The sequence below is a fragment of the Malaya genurostris genome, chromosome 2 (assembly GCF_030247185.1).
Source record: "Malaya genurostris strain Urasoe2022 chromosome 2, Malgen_1.1, whole genome shotgun sequence".
Classification (NCBI taxonomy): Eukaryota; Metazoa; Arthropoda; class Insecta; order Diptera; family Culicidae; genus Malaya; species Malaya genurostris.
The window spans coordinates 212,558,182-212,571,224 of record NC_080571.1 but is presented as its reverse complement, the minus strand read 5'-3'; the positions used below and the strand labels follow the sequence as shown (position 1 = coordinate 212,571,224).

Below are 13,043 nucleotides of genomic sequence, written 5' to 3'. Positions count from 1 at the left end.
CATCCTCAATGCACATGACTCTGTTAATCACCAATACTCTACTTGTATCTTATCGTCACTCTTTTGTGTTTGAATATCATAGTATAAGTCAATGTTAATTATGCTCCGCAGCAATAGCCATTTGTATCGAATATATGTTGATAGTACCACAGAAACATAAGTACATAATATAAGGTATGATTGGTGACCAGTTCGCATGTGTCTCGATAGCTGCTAGTCTAGTTCAATATGCTCATGAATTCTAAAACAACGAATACATTTGCTTATTTGCTTGTTTCTCTGAGTACGTGCGTACACATTCATACGTTTATTCCTCATAAGTTCCTCCTATGATTCGAAAGGAAAACATTATTACTCAAGCCCTAATTGATTTTAATCATCATCATCAACCCATGTTATAATTTAATCTCATAAGATATCGTGTAATGGCACTACTATTAAGTTTTCGGACATGCACATGGCGAATAGCCTAACACCGTGGATGTTATTTAATTGGTGTCGACTAAACTTTGATATCGCATCCAGCAGCAGTTGTTGTGATCAGACACCGAACGACGATGACGTTGTGCACTCAAAAGTCGCCTTGATGCGATGGGTCATCCGCACGCTTTCTTTCAGTTTTATAATTAGTCGGTCCCTCTGTGCACGCTGCTGTTGAGGCATCGAAAATCTTACTTGAGATAGGGGTTAATTGATTGACATCGCAGCAGAATTCATCTACACCATAGTTTGTTGTTCGTTATCCGACCGATTTCATTCATAACTTGCAAAGCGAGTATCAGCACTAACTTTTTGCTGTTGCTTGATCAAATCAAATGTCGCAGGGTCAATATCAATTGGTGATTCAACTAATATAATTAACCACAACGGCTTCTGCTCGAATCATGAGTAAAATGTTACACATCTGTCTGGAGTTATGAGATGTATAACAAAAACGAAAAACAGATATTCCAATTTGAAGGTGTGTCGAAAATATACCCCTCAATATCTTTCTGTGAGTGTTCTATGCGAAACAGTTATGCTATTTAATTTTAGCTCGTCCTTTTAAACCATTCTTCGGATCTAACGCATTCGGAAGAATTGTGGTCAAACAGGTAATGAACAGCTCCCACACCCACAGAAACAGCCACCTATTAAACATCGTACTCGCACACTGTCACAATTAATGTTACGAATCGGCAACAAGAAAAATAATGAGCGCAATAAAGCCGGTTTCGACCAAACATCAACAGCATGATTATGATGATGTTCGTCATCAAATCGATACATGATGGAATTGCGTTTTTTTTTGTTGTTGTTTTCGAAAAGTTTATTCGAAACCAATACATTCGTGTTGAATGCCTTTGGTAGATTCAAAAATAAAGCTCACCGACTCGGGAAGTGTAGCAAATACAATACTTGGATTCTCTTCTGAATCAGTTTCATCGAGAATCAATTTTCTCTTGTTAATCATATTTAATGATGTTTATGTATTCGTAGTGAGCCTAAGTCCAGATCTAAACTATACACTGTATTATACAATTTTAAATGCAAATTAATCTGGTGCTCAGCTGCTCACATATTAACTGTAAATTTGTATTCCATTATTAGTTATTAACATGCCAAGGTATCGATCGGGTTTACTCTTACAGTTGATACCCGGCATCCTAAGGTTCCACAACTGTACAGTTTTGTTTCATTTCTTTCAAACTAGGGTAAAGTGTTATATTATGCCCCCCTGAAGAAAATATTGAGATATTCGTAAATGTATTAATATATTTTCTTCGGGAATGTGGGCATTTCATTATAATACGCCTGAGAAACATAATTTTTAATGGTTCTGGTAGAAATGATGAAAATTTATTTATATAAATTCATTTTTCAGGGTAGCACAAAGACTATTCTTGTTTTATTTGCTTACCAGAGGTGTCAGTTATGATTTCAGGAATCTTTGAATGGATATAGATGATGTTTGTAAGTGATAAATTCAAAAATATTTTATTTAAAGCAATTGGATTCGAAAACTATGCATTTTGTCCATCTTTCAACCAACTCACAACTACCACGCCGAAAGAACTGGTAATCTTTTAGAACGTAAACGTAAAGTACTGTTTTCAATTGTGTGTGACATTGATGAAAACAAATGTTAGTCGGAACGGGCCAATTCTAGAGAGTATGGCGAAGTGAACCAAAGTTGAATTCAGAAAAGATGTTTTTGACCATTTTCGCTGTATTTACGGGGCCGTTGTTTTCTGTAAAATAACATTATCATATCTTATGCATCATTCTGGTCGTTTTTCGAATAATATTCGATTCAATTCATTATTTGCTGTTGGAAAAGATTATTATTTACAGTTTCCCAGTGTTCGAGAAGTTCGTAGTACAAAATATCTTTCCCCCTGTTGATGTTTTTCACACTGAAATCTCCACTTTTAATTTGTTTGAACCCACGTTCGTAAGTTGCGACCGATAGCGAATATTCTCCGCAAATTTCAATAAGAATTCGTAGGATTCAGAAGAACTTTTACCAAAATAAACGCTTCACTAAAAGTATATGACACAAACATGCAATTTACAAAACAGCAACGGGTTTTTGGAACGCAATGTGAAAAAAAATGGCTGCCCCTCGTAACGGAGACTCTATTCACTAGAACTTATAAGGGTAACAGAGGAATGTTGGCCCGCTTTGTAAAAATATCCACCAAATGTTGTAATATCTTTGGAAAACCCTTCCGCAATAGATAATTTAATGTGATTAACATCAAATTGATGCAACATGGGTTACTTAACATCGATTAAATCCATAATGTTTGTTAGGTGGGCCAAAATATCAGAGGTGGCCAAAATACCTCTGTTACCCTACAACGAAGTGAAATGTTCGGACAGAATTTAAGTGATTTTCGATCAGATACTATGTTTTAAATATTACTGTAGAATTCGCTAAAACAACTGTTCATTGAATAGAAATAGGAAAGTTTGTTCGGACCTAACACATGGATCAATAAGTCCCGAGACTAACAATGGAAACAACATTTTTTTGGAATTTTTTTTTTTATTCATCAACATAACACACCTTTTAGGGTGATACAATGGTTGCAACGTTTTTCCAATTTTTCAATACCATGTTTATAAAAAAAATTATCTTTCGCTTCAAAATAAGCTTCAGTTTCAGCGATGACCTCCTCATTTGAGCCAAATCTTTTTCCCTAGAGCATTTTTTTAAGATCAGCAAAGAGCCAGTAGTCACTGGGGGTTAAATCTTACGAGTATGGGGGGTGGGGAAGCAAATCAAAGCCCAATTCGTTCAATTTTGCCATTGTTTTCATCGACTCGTGGCAGGGTGCATTGTCATTGTCGAAAGCAATCGCGGCACCCACTTGGAAAAAACCTTTTTCATGCTCAATTTTTTATGAAGGATAGTAAATACACTTCCATATGATATCTGTGTCATCTCAGCAATCTCACGGAGCTTCACTTTACGATCTTTCATTATAATTTTTGTGACTTCACTCACATTATTCCGTTCAAATATTTCTTGCAACCGTATTTAATTCGGACGTATGTAAATATAGTTTAGACTGCGAGATCGATAGATATCGGCATTACTTCGAAACCGTTGTTGTTCGATTGATGATGATCGAGTGATATCTTGCCAGTATTACGGCTGTATATTGAAGAAAAACCTGTTTTAATCCACTTAGTGGTGTAATGATGCCTTTCTCATGTACATATAATATTGTGATATTCTATTAGATTTTTGAAAGAAACCAAGAGATTGTTTTTGCAGAAAATACAGAATAAAACAGTGCTTTGATTGCGTTAGTCATCCTTAAGAAAACGAAATGGGTTCACTATTATATCCACTTCCGGCACCGGAAACCGAGAACCGGTATAATCAAAGTCGGTTCGTACGGCCACCAACTAACATGACACACAAACTATACTAGTACGCACTCTAAATTACGATTTAAATGTTTGTTGCATCCGAAAATATGCAGCAATTTTTTGGTAGGACTATAAGACCTTTCAATTGACCCTAAGATTGGGAATAAAGGTTTAGAGTCCAGTTTATAACATTTTTTACGGTTTTTGTTCCGCCAGTTTAAGTGACGGTGTCGATATTGAACACACTTCACCCTATAACGCCGGAACCGGAAGTCAGATCCAGATGAAATTCAGGAATTACGTATGGGACCACGAGACCTTTCATTTGAATCTAAGTCTAAATCGGTTCAGCCATCTCCGAGAGAACCTAGTGAGATGGTATATGACACTTGGCCCTCCGGCCAATTTTCACTAATCGGTTTTTCAAGTGATTGCATAACCTTTCTATATGAGAAAGGCAAAAACGAACACAATGAATTAAATGTATGAATTGATAGCGAACCTCCCGACAGCCGACTGTATGGAGTTTTACGAGTTTCGAAATTTTTTATTTTGGTAGGAAGAACTGTTCTTGAATGTAAATTTGTGTGAACTACGTCAGTTTAAAAAAAATTACAATTTAAAAATGTGAAACAAATTTAAGATTCGCTTATTTTTACTTCTCTTTTTCGGTTAATTTTATGGTTCTTGAAAAGGGATTCACGATTCAAAGAAAGTGCTTGCAACAATACATCCTTACAATACATCCATTATTTTCAGATTTCTTTCGCGTAAAATAAATGGTTTGTCATGCCGAAAACATGTTCCAATTTTCAAATTGGAGTATGTGATAAATTGCTACTCATAACGAAATTGGTGTTAAAATGGCGAATAATTTATATTACATCAATAGGAAATACAATTCATCTGTTCCATGTTTTACCTCATAGTTTCAGCCAACGCATTGCATCGAGATTGTAGGTTTAACTAGTCTAAAACGAAATAGAATTAGAACGATGAAACGGTTCATAGCATTGAATTGAGTCGGAGCTTTTGATTCTTCGAGTAGTTCCTTTGATTGAGAATGCTTCATATAGTGATAATCCATAAATCCCTCCCTTAAATTATATTCAATTTTTTCTCGTCTTTTGAACTTTTACGTATTCCGTCTACGACTTGTAGGCTTCTTCTGTGTCTTAGTCAGATGAAATTCTTCAAGATTAAATTACAAGATATCACTATTTTTTTCGTGTATTTTCCTAATCACTTTTTTAATCCACATCTTAAAGAATTATGAATAAAACAATTTGTTTATAGCTAATGATTTACTATGCATTTACCATTTACTGTTCATGGCAGAAAATTTCCGAATTTTCATCGGAAGAAATCGACAATTCTATAAAAAAAGTGAAAATAATAACGTAAAAACTGAACATTCTCGCGTTGAATCTGTTGTTTTTCACCATTCGGGTTACAGCTCGCGATTAAGTTTGTAAGCAAACGTGCCCGGCACCACCGCTACGCTTAACACGCGAAGTAAGCCCAGCCCGGCCAGCAAGTAACTGGTGGTGGCGGCGTTTCGCTCATTGTGGGTGCTTACTCTCCGCACCAGTCGAAGCGAGGGTCTCAGTTGTGTAGTTCATCGTGCAACCTGCGGACGTGTTTTCGACGGTACGCTGTGAAACAGTCAGTGATCAGATTGTGGCTTTTTGGGTAGTGTGGTAGTTGTGGCCAACCGAAGCAGGGCGTTGGCAACATACAAGCGTGTAGTGACCGACATTCGCGTGTGGTAGAAGCCTAGAAAAGGACGGGGTACCCTTTTCGTTCGCCTTATACGAATTCCGCGCATCGTTAGTTGGCGAATTGTGGCGAACGCTTATCAAGGTAACCTACGGGAAGATAACAACATTCACTGATAAACGTGTGTCGTACTTCAGGTGGTACAATACAAAAATCGATAAACCATATTTACAGGTGAATGATTAATCAACGCCTGAATTGGATTGTAACCTTTCCGCAGGGGAAGTTGTGCAATCACATCATGGGAAATAAGTTCAAAATATAATAGTCTATTGTAGGTGAGGCGTTGTTTTCGAATACGCGCGTGAAAAACACTGAGGAAAAGTGAATGGAAACCTCAATTGAATTCCGTTATGAACCGTGTTAAACAAAGCCTAAACATAGCAGGTCAACCACTTCGAAAAAATTTAAATCCACGCTAAAAATGTGGTTATTCAAATGAACCAACCGGACCATTCCGTATAGTTCCGGATAAAACCGTGACAAAAGAAGTCTGTTCGTGCTTCGGTTGAAGGTGCATACCTATGAGAAAAATCCCTTCATATTTGATGACGTCACATACGCCATAGTGAATAGTAGCATTTCGAGTGTTTTAATATGAAGCGAATCATAAAGCTTTGGGTTCAAAGGAAAAAGAAGCGTCCATAAGGCAAAGTTTTTATATAAAAGAAGCCAAAAACCTGTTTTTCCACCTTTTTGCGCTTGGCTGCCAGCCAATGTATGCGTGTTAAGTAGATACAAGGTGTAGAACCTACAGGTATCATTGTATTGTATGCAGTGTTACGTCCATATAGGTTGACTTCTCGACGTTTGGTTGTGGCTTTGGCAGAGGGTCGAATGAGAGATTCCTTCACCTACACGCAAACGGTAGTTCGAAACAAGCTATCAGGTATTTACAAGGCTCTGAGACCAAACGATCTTTACTTTTGTTGTTCTTTCCACCTTCGGTGTGTTTTCTTCTTGCACAATTTGTATGATCGGTCAGGGACTGTTGCATTTTCGGCTCTTTCACCGTGTATTTGTACAGATGCAAACACCTGCAAGCAGGGTATCTTCTTTACATTCTAGAACCAACTTGTTTTTCAACCATGACCAATTTGATTAGATGTAGATCATTCCCTGTGTTTCCTAATTTAATTCTAAACTGCTCGAAGTTCCATTCATTGAACACCCCAACTGGATGTATAACTATTCTAAAGAAATGAAACCCAGATTAGATGGACAGTTAAAATCCGAAAACAAAATACAAAAAAAACGAAAACTTGATTGGGGTAGATGATTACCAGATAGAGTGATTTTTAACTACATTGAATGATTAACATTGTTGAAGTAACTAAAAATAAGAAACCAAAAAGCAATTAAGAAAACCTCAACGATTTTATGCAATATTTCGTTCGTCTTTTTACTACAAATGAGGTATTTTTTCATGAATATATAGTTCAAGTTTCTTTAGCCTTAGGATGGTTAGTGTCAATAGCCATGCAACGATTTCGTATGCTAAGATTCGGCTGCGAACTCTGTCGAAACAGAAAGGCTAAATTCCATAGAAGTAATGTAATACCAGGACTTTGCTTTTCTTTAGCCTTTTTAGTTCTACTGATTTTGCTGCATATTCTTGCATTACTTGTGCAGACATGTTGCATGTTGTTTTTTTTCAAGAAGAATTCTCTATTCAGAAGAAGTCACAATTCTATTCATAGTTTTTTTTAACAACATAAACGTCCATTTCATTAAATTATAGGATAGTTTGTGATCATTTGTTGCTTTATGAAACTCATGTTTGCTATTGTTGAGTAATATTGATAAGTAAGCCACCTTATGAAAAATCATTTAAGGGGACGTATCACTGTGATCGATGTCTGAATGTTTACCTCGTTACGAATAAATATTTCAGCTTTAAAAATTAAAAACCCAAATTCGAGTTAAAATTTATGTGGATGTGGGCTGAAAATTTTCACTTGCTTTGAGATGTCGAAAGTACCCCCAATTTATGCTAACAGTATACATTGAACTGCTCGCATAACTTTGAAGTTCAAAATTAACAGCGAGGAAGACGTAAAGTTAAAGGTACTTGCCAAACAGTTTAGTTATTGTGTTGAATGGCAATGTCTCGGAGGGAACATGCATTCTTGGTTTTGCTACTCATTCAATTTCGGTTTCCATTTTTAACTTATAGAAAATACTTCTCAATAATCTCAGCAGGATTTCAGCCTTGCAGAATTTCGCGCTTCCATATTAAGTTTTTGTCAAGCACACTAGTTATAACTTACCATGATTCACAGATACTCTTGAAAAACTACTTCCTAGTTCATGAAACGAAATATAAAAATATATATAAATATTATATATAATCTATATTCTATACTAACAAATAAATTCTTGTTTTGATTATTTGATTAATTTAATCTGGTCAAATTGAAGATGAAGGCTTTCGACTTTCTACTTTTAAAAATTTTACTTAAATTTAAAACCTGTATACTGGCCGTCCTTTTTTTAGTTTCAATAGTTGAAACACGAGTAAAACACTGCTAGGGTTGCCAGTTTTTTGTCATAATTTCCAGATTCAAAATTTAAAACTGACATAAATTATGCATCTAGAACTAAAACACTCCTGAATATGCCCTTAGAGAAAATTCAGCAGCTAGAAGTTTTATGTGGAACATATATAATAGAACTGAAACTGGAACAAACGTATCCCCAGCAAGCCGTTCTAGTTTTATTTATTCGAACAGTTCTTCTGTCAAATTTAAAACTGGCATACGATGCCTATTTCTATTTTTTCTACATTTGAAACACGAGTAAAACACTACTGGGGATGTCAGCATTTCTTGTTTCAAAATCCAGATTCAAATTTTAAAACTGACATAAATTATGCATCTAGAACTAGAACACAACTGAATATGCACATGGAATGTAACATGTTCTAAATCAAACAGTATGACAAGACCATGTTATCAATGTATTATAAGAACAGCAAAATACATATTTTTTTTTATTCTAAGTATTGTCCATAGGGATGTTTTATTATCTTTCTGAAAATTCATGAATTCCTAACCAAACGCGGTTTTCAATCCAATTTTCACTCTTTTCACTGAAATGACAAATAGAGCGTTCTGTACCGATCGAAACAAGTAGTGGCAGACATTGTATCCACTATTTTCTAAATGTTCACTATTTTCCATGTGTCCAATCGTTGTTATGATGAAAAATTACGGTCCTAAATTTCGACCGTTTTGCCGACGACACGACCAGGCACTCCGAAGAAAAAGCGGCGTGAAAAGTGTTTGTTGATCATTTACCACCAGTTACCACAAATCAAGCGACCCCTTGTTAATAATAAAAATCAAATTCTCGAGCAACACTGTTTTATTTGCTACGAACAGTAACTAAGAAACCCAGCATAAATAAACAAATTGTTTGTTTTGGAAAAAACGGAGAGAAACGAATTCCTCCTTATTGCGGTTTCCTAAAGTCTTACCATCATCAAAACAAAAAAAATGATCGAATCTTTGAGTACTTCGTGAAATTACAGCTGAACCGAACCTCAGTGAAACCTGACCATCCAGGTTGATCTAAATATAATGCAATTATAACAAATAGTGCCCAAAATCATTCACCTCGAAATCGAGGGGGTAGAACAGAAGTAGCGCAAGCATAATTCTTCAAACAAACAAGTTCTATGGACAATTATTTCCGTTAAAGATAGTACTCGATCAGCATAATAGGTTGAAGATATAAAATGGAAAAAGAGATGTAAGACTACCTTTACTAAGTCGAACTTTTTTGTATTTTTTTTATTTGTAGGTGTTCAAATGAGGAATATTTTCAATGTTCTACACAATGCGACTCGAAATATATGCTTAAACTAAATTTACGAAAGCATATTCAAAATTTACTCTTGTACGAAGAGTAAAGGACGATATAATCATATGTAACACATGCGATTCGGTTTTCTACACAAAGAAATCACAATCACTAATTGGAAGATCTCTAGACTCTCTAGAAAATTCGCTTGATTATCTGATTTTTCAGAACACATACAAATTCAGTCATAGAATTTTTTTTGTGATTTTGGAAATAAATATACTTTTACACCAAATTTACGAGTGTGTAGGGTTTTGGTAATTTAGTTTTACCGTTACCGAAGTTAGAAACGAAATTTTTCGCCAGAGAATTTCTCTACTAAATTTTGGATTGCTGGCTTTCATTTCTTAGAATATTTGGCCTTCTGGTAAGCAGCAAAGAGGGATCGTCTCAAAAATTTTCTTATTTACAATCTAATTAAGTCTTCGAATTAGCAGTAACCAAGGTTGCGGTAACTGTTATTCGAAAAACAACAATTTTCGGACTGGGTTGCCAATTTCAAACATTTTTCAAATGACTTCATTTTGACATTACCAGTTACTGAGAGGTAGTTAAATTTACGATACAGTTTTGATGGACGAGTGGCAGGTCGTGTCGTCGGTTTTGCCTTCTATGATTGTTTCAACCGGTTTTGTAGAGCCGTTGAATTTTTGTTATTTGAAGACAAACTTTCGTTTTTTTTTTTGGTTTAGAAAATCTGTTCAAATATTTTCATAAGTAAAAACATTGAATACAAAAACCGGTCATAAAAAATTTAAATGCAACAACCGGATGAGTCGGTTCTATCAAAACAAATTTTTTCATCCGATTCTTGTGTGTAATGATTGTAGCAAGCTGCTGATGTTCGTTTTAATCGGATTCGAAGGCTCATTGAATTTTCACGATTTGACGTTTGCTATCGCGAGTTTACCATTTGAAGAGCATGAATTTACCTACGTGATTTTTATACGCTTTGGCGTTGACTTTGCAGACTAGTCGGGCTTGGCGTGTGTATTTAGAACCAGCTGAAAGGCTGAACGCAAAACGGGTTTGGAAGACCCGTTTACGCATGGTTGAATGCAAAAAAAAAACGGATAAAAACATTAAAAAAAAAAACCGGACACGGATTTTGCATGCAAGAATTGTTTATAAACATCTCTTTTACAAGAACCGTACAAAAACTTAACCAGCTCTTCCAAAACCAATGTTTTCATCCGGTTCTGCATTCAAAAATTTTAATTACTGCCGCTGTGGACGATGTATGGTTTGCTTGTTTGTTACTCCATGACTTTCCAGAGCCAAATAATAAACCTCAACAGATAATTTCCACACATTAGAGAATAAAAGAAGTGCATTCTGTAACTATTATTTATCATTAGATCATATGTAAATAGACCATTCCGGTTTACAGTGGCGTACCGAGGAAATTTTGCACCCAGGGCAAAATAAGAGATTTTCCTGCTCAACCGATATCGGGTTCGTTTGTAATTTGCGAAGAGGTTTTATGATTAAATTCAATTATATTCTATAGCTGATACCTTCCGTTTTGATTGCACTTTTTTTGTTAATATTCGAATCGATCTATAAACTATAAGATCTATGAATATGATCAGTACTTAACGGGAAAACAGAACGTCCAATTGACTAGACGAAACCAAGCATGCTTCGCCGTACTTGGCCACCACGGCATTCACTTTACAGTCTTATAATGGACTTTCTCTTCGTGTGTTTTCATATTCAGAGTAGTTCAATTAGTAAAACAATTTCCCCGGTTAGGAGTTAGCTATGGGTTCGAGTCCCATCTCTATGGTAACACTTTCACGGTTTTCACTACATGACTGCATTCACATGTCAATTTTTCAATTTGTTTTCCGATTAGATACTGATCATATTTAAACTGGCTCAAGACGACTCTACGTCTCAACAAAGACTAAAAATCAAATCGCTATTAGATCTATCTAAATTTGTGTAAAAATTAACTCAATGAAAAATATTGTAAGGACAAGAGAAATCTATTTTCAAGCTACCAGCGGAATTTTAAATCTTCATATTTTCATAATAATAAAGCAGTTAATACTGTGACATGAAAACGAAAAAAGATTAAAATAAATCGTTTGAAATGAAACCTAGTTAGCATGTCAATAATATAATATAATATTAAGGCACACTGCTTAAGCTCTAAGATGCCAAGGGTATTTACTAATCTTAATTATCGTCTAACTTAAAACTAGAGTAGTATCATTATGTAATATAGTATCTGGCGATCGGTAGTGGCCGGTGAATTGAATTTAGGATGAGATGATTCCAGATGGCGATGGTAATTTTCTATGTTGGCCGCATTCTTCGGTCCGTGAGGGTCCGCGGGATACACCCCCAGGCTACGAAGGCCCGGCGGGTGGCCCGCATGCTGGTCATTGACTGGAGCGGTCTTCCGGTGATGGTGATGTTACGGAAGAGAATGAAAAAAAGAAGTAAATATTGTGGGAAACGGGGTAAAAAAGGGGTGTGGGAACAAAATGTTTGAAAACGACAGAGATCTAATTAGTTGCCATCGAGATGGTGAAAAAACAGGGAAAGGGGAACGAAAAAGTTAGTGACAAAAAAAAAAGATCTTGTTAATTCCAATGAAGATGGTGAACAGGGACGGGGATCGAGAGAATCGGGCGGATGTTAGTGTCGAACCTGTAGGTGGAGATTATATTTTCTGAGCGAGGAATAACACATTACACTTGTATATCAATGTGTTTAAGGTACTGGTATATGAGAAGCATATATGAACTATCCCGACTCGCCAACACATCCCGAACCGGCACCTCAGGCGGTCTACCTCGGGCCCTGAGGGATTCCAGTAGCTTCGACCTGGCGTCACGATACTCTACGCACGACCACACGACATGCTCGATGTCCTGATAACCATCGCCACAGGTGCACAGCCCGTTCTCCACGATCCCGATACGCCGGAGATGTGCGTTGAATGTATAGTGATTTGACATGAGCCGTGACATAACGCGAATGAAATCACGACTCATGTTCATCCCCTTGAACCAAGGTTTCGTCGATACCTTAGGGATAATGGAGTGTAGCCATCGTCCCAGTTCGTCATTCGTCCATGAAGTTTGCCAACTTTCGAGAGTTTTCTGACGAGAAATACTGAAAAATTCATTGAAGCAGATTGGTCTTTCATAAATATCACCTTCCAATGCGCCCACTTTAGCCAATAAGTCTGCCTTTTCATTGCCCGGAATGGAACAATGCGAAGGGACCCAGACTAACGATATTAAATAAGACCGTTCAGATAAAGTTCTCAAATGTTCCCGTATTTTCCCCAGGAAATATGGGGGATACTTTCCTGGCTTCATTGCCCGGAGAGCTTCTATTGAACTTAGACTGTCCGTGACAATGAAGTAATGGTCTTTGGGCATGGTTTCAATGATCTCGAGGGTGTACTGAATAGCAGCTAATTCTGCGACGTAAACTGAAGCCGGATCACTGAGTTTGTAAGAAGCGGTGATGTTTTGATTGAAGATGCCGAAGCCTGTGGACTCGTTGATGTTTGA

The 13,043-nt window shown here is 36.4% G+C and overlaps 1 protein-coding gene across 4 annotated transcripts in view; it reads left to right on the top strand.

Moving 5' to 3' along the window:
- LOC131427429 (acetylcholinesterase) overlaps nucleotides 1-13,043 on the top strand; it is a 217,780-nt gene that overhangs the window by 174,509 nt on the left and 30,228 nt on the right. For 3 of the 4 annotated variants that reach the window (XM_058590606.1, XM_058590608.1, XM_058590609.1), the window contains exon 1: nucleotides 5,477-5,727. The exons of the other annotated variant lie outside the window; for it this stretch is intronic. The gene's annotated coding sequence lies outside the window, so the exon portion shown is untranslated. Of the gene's footprint in view, nucleotides 1-5,476; nucleotides 5,728-13,043 lie in introns of those variants that run through there. 4 annotated transcript variants of the gene reach the window in all.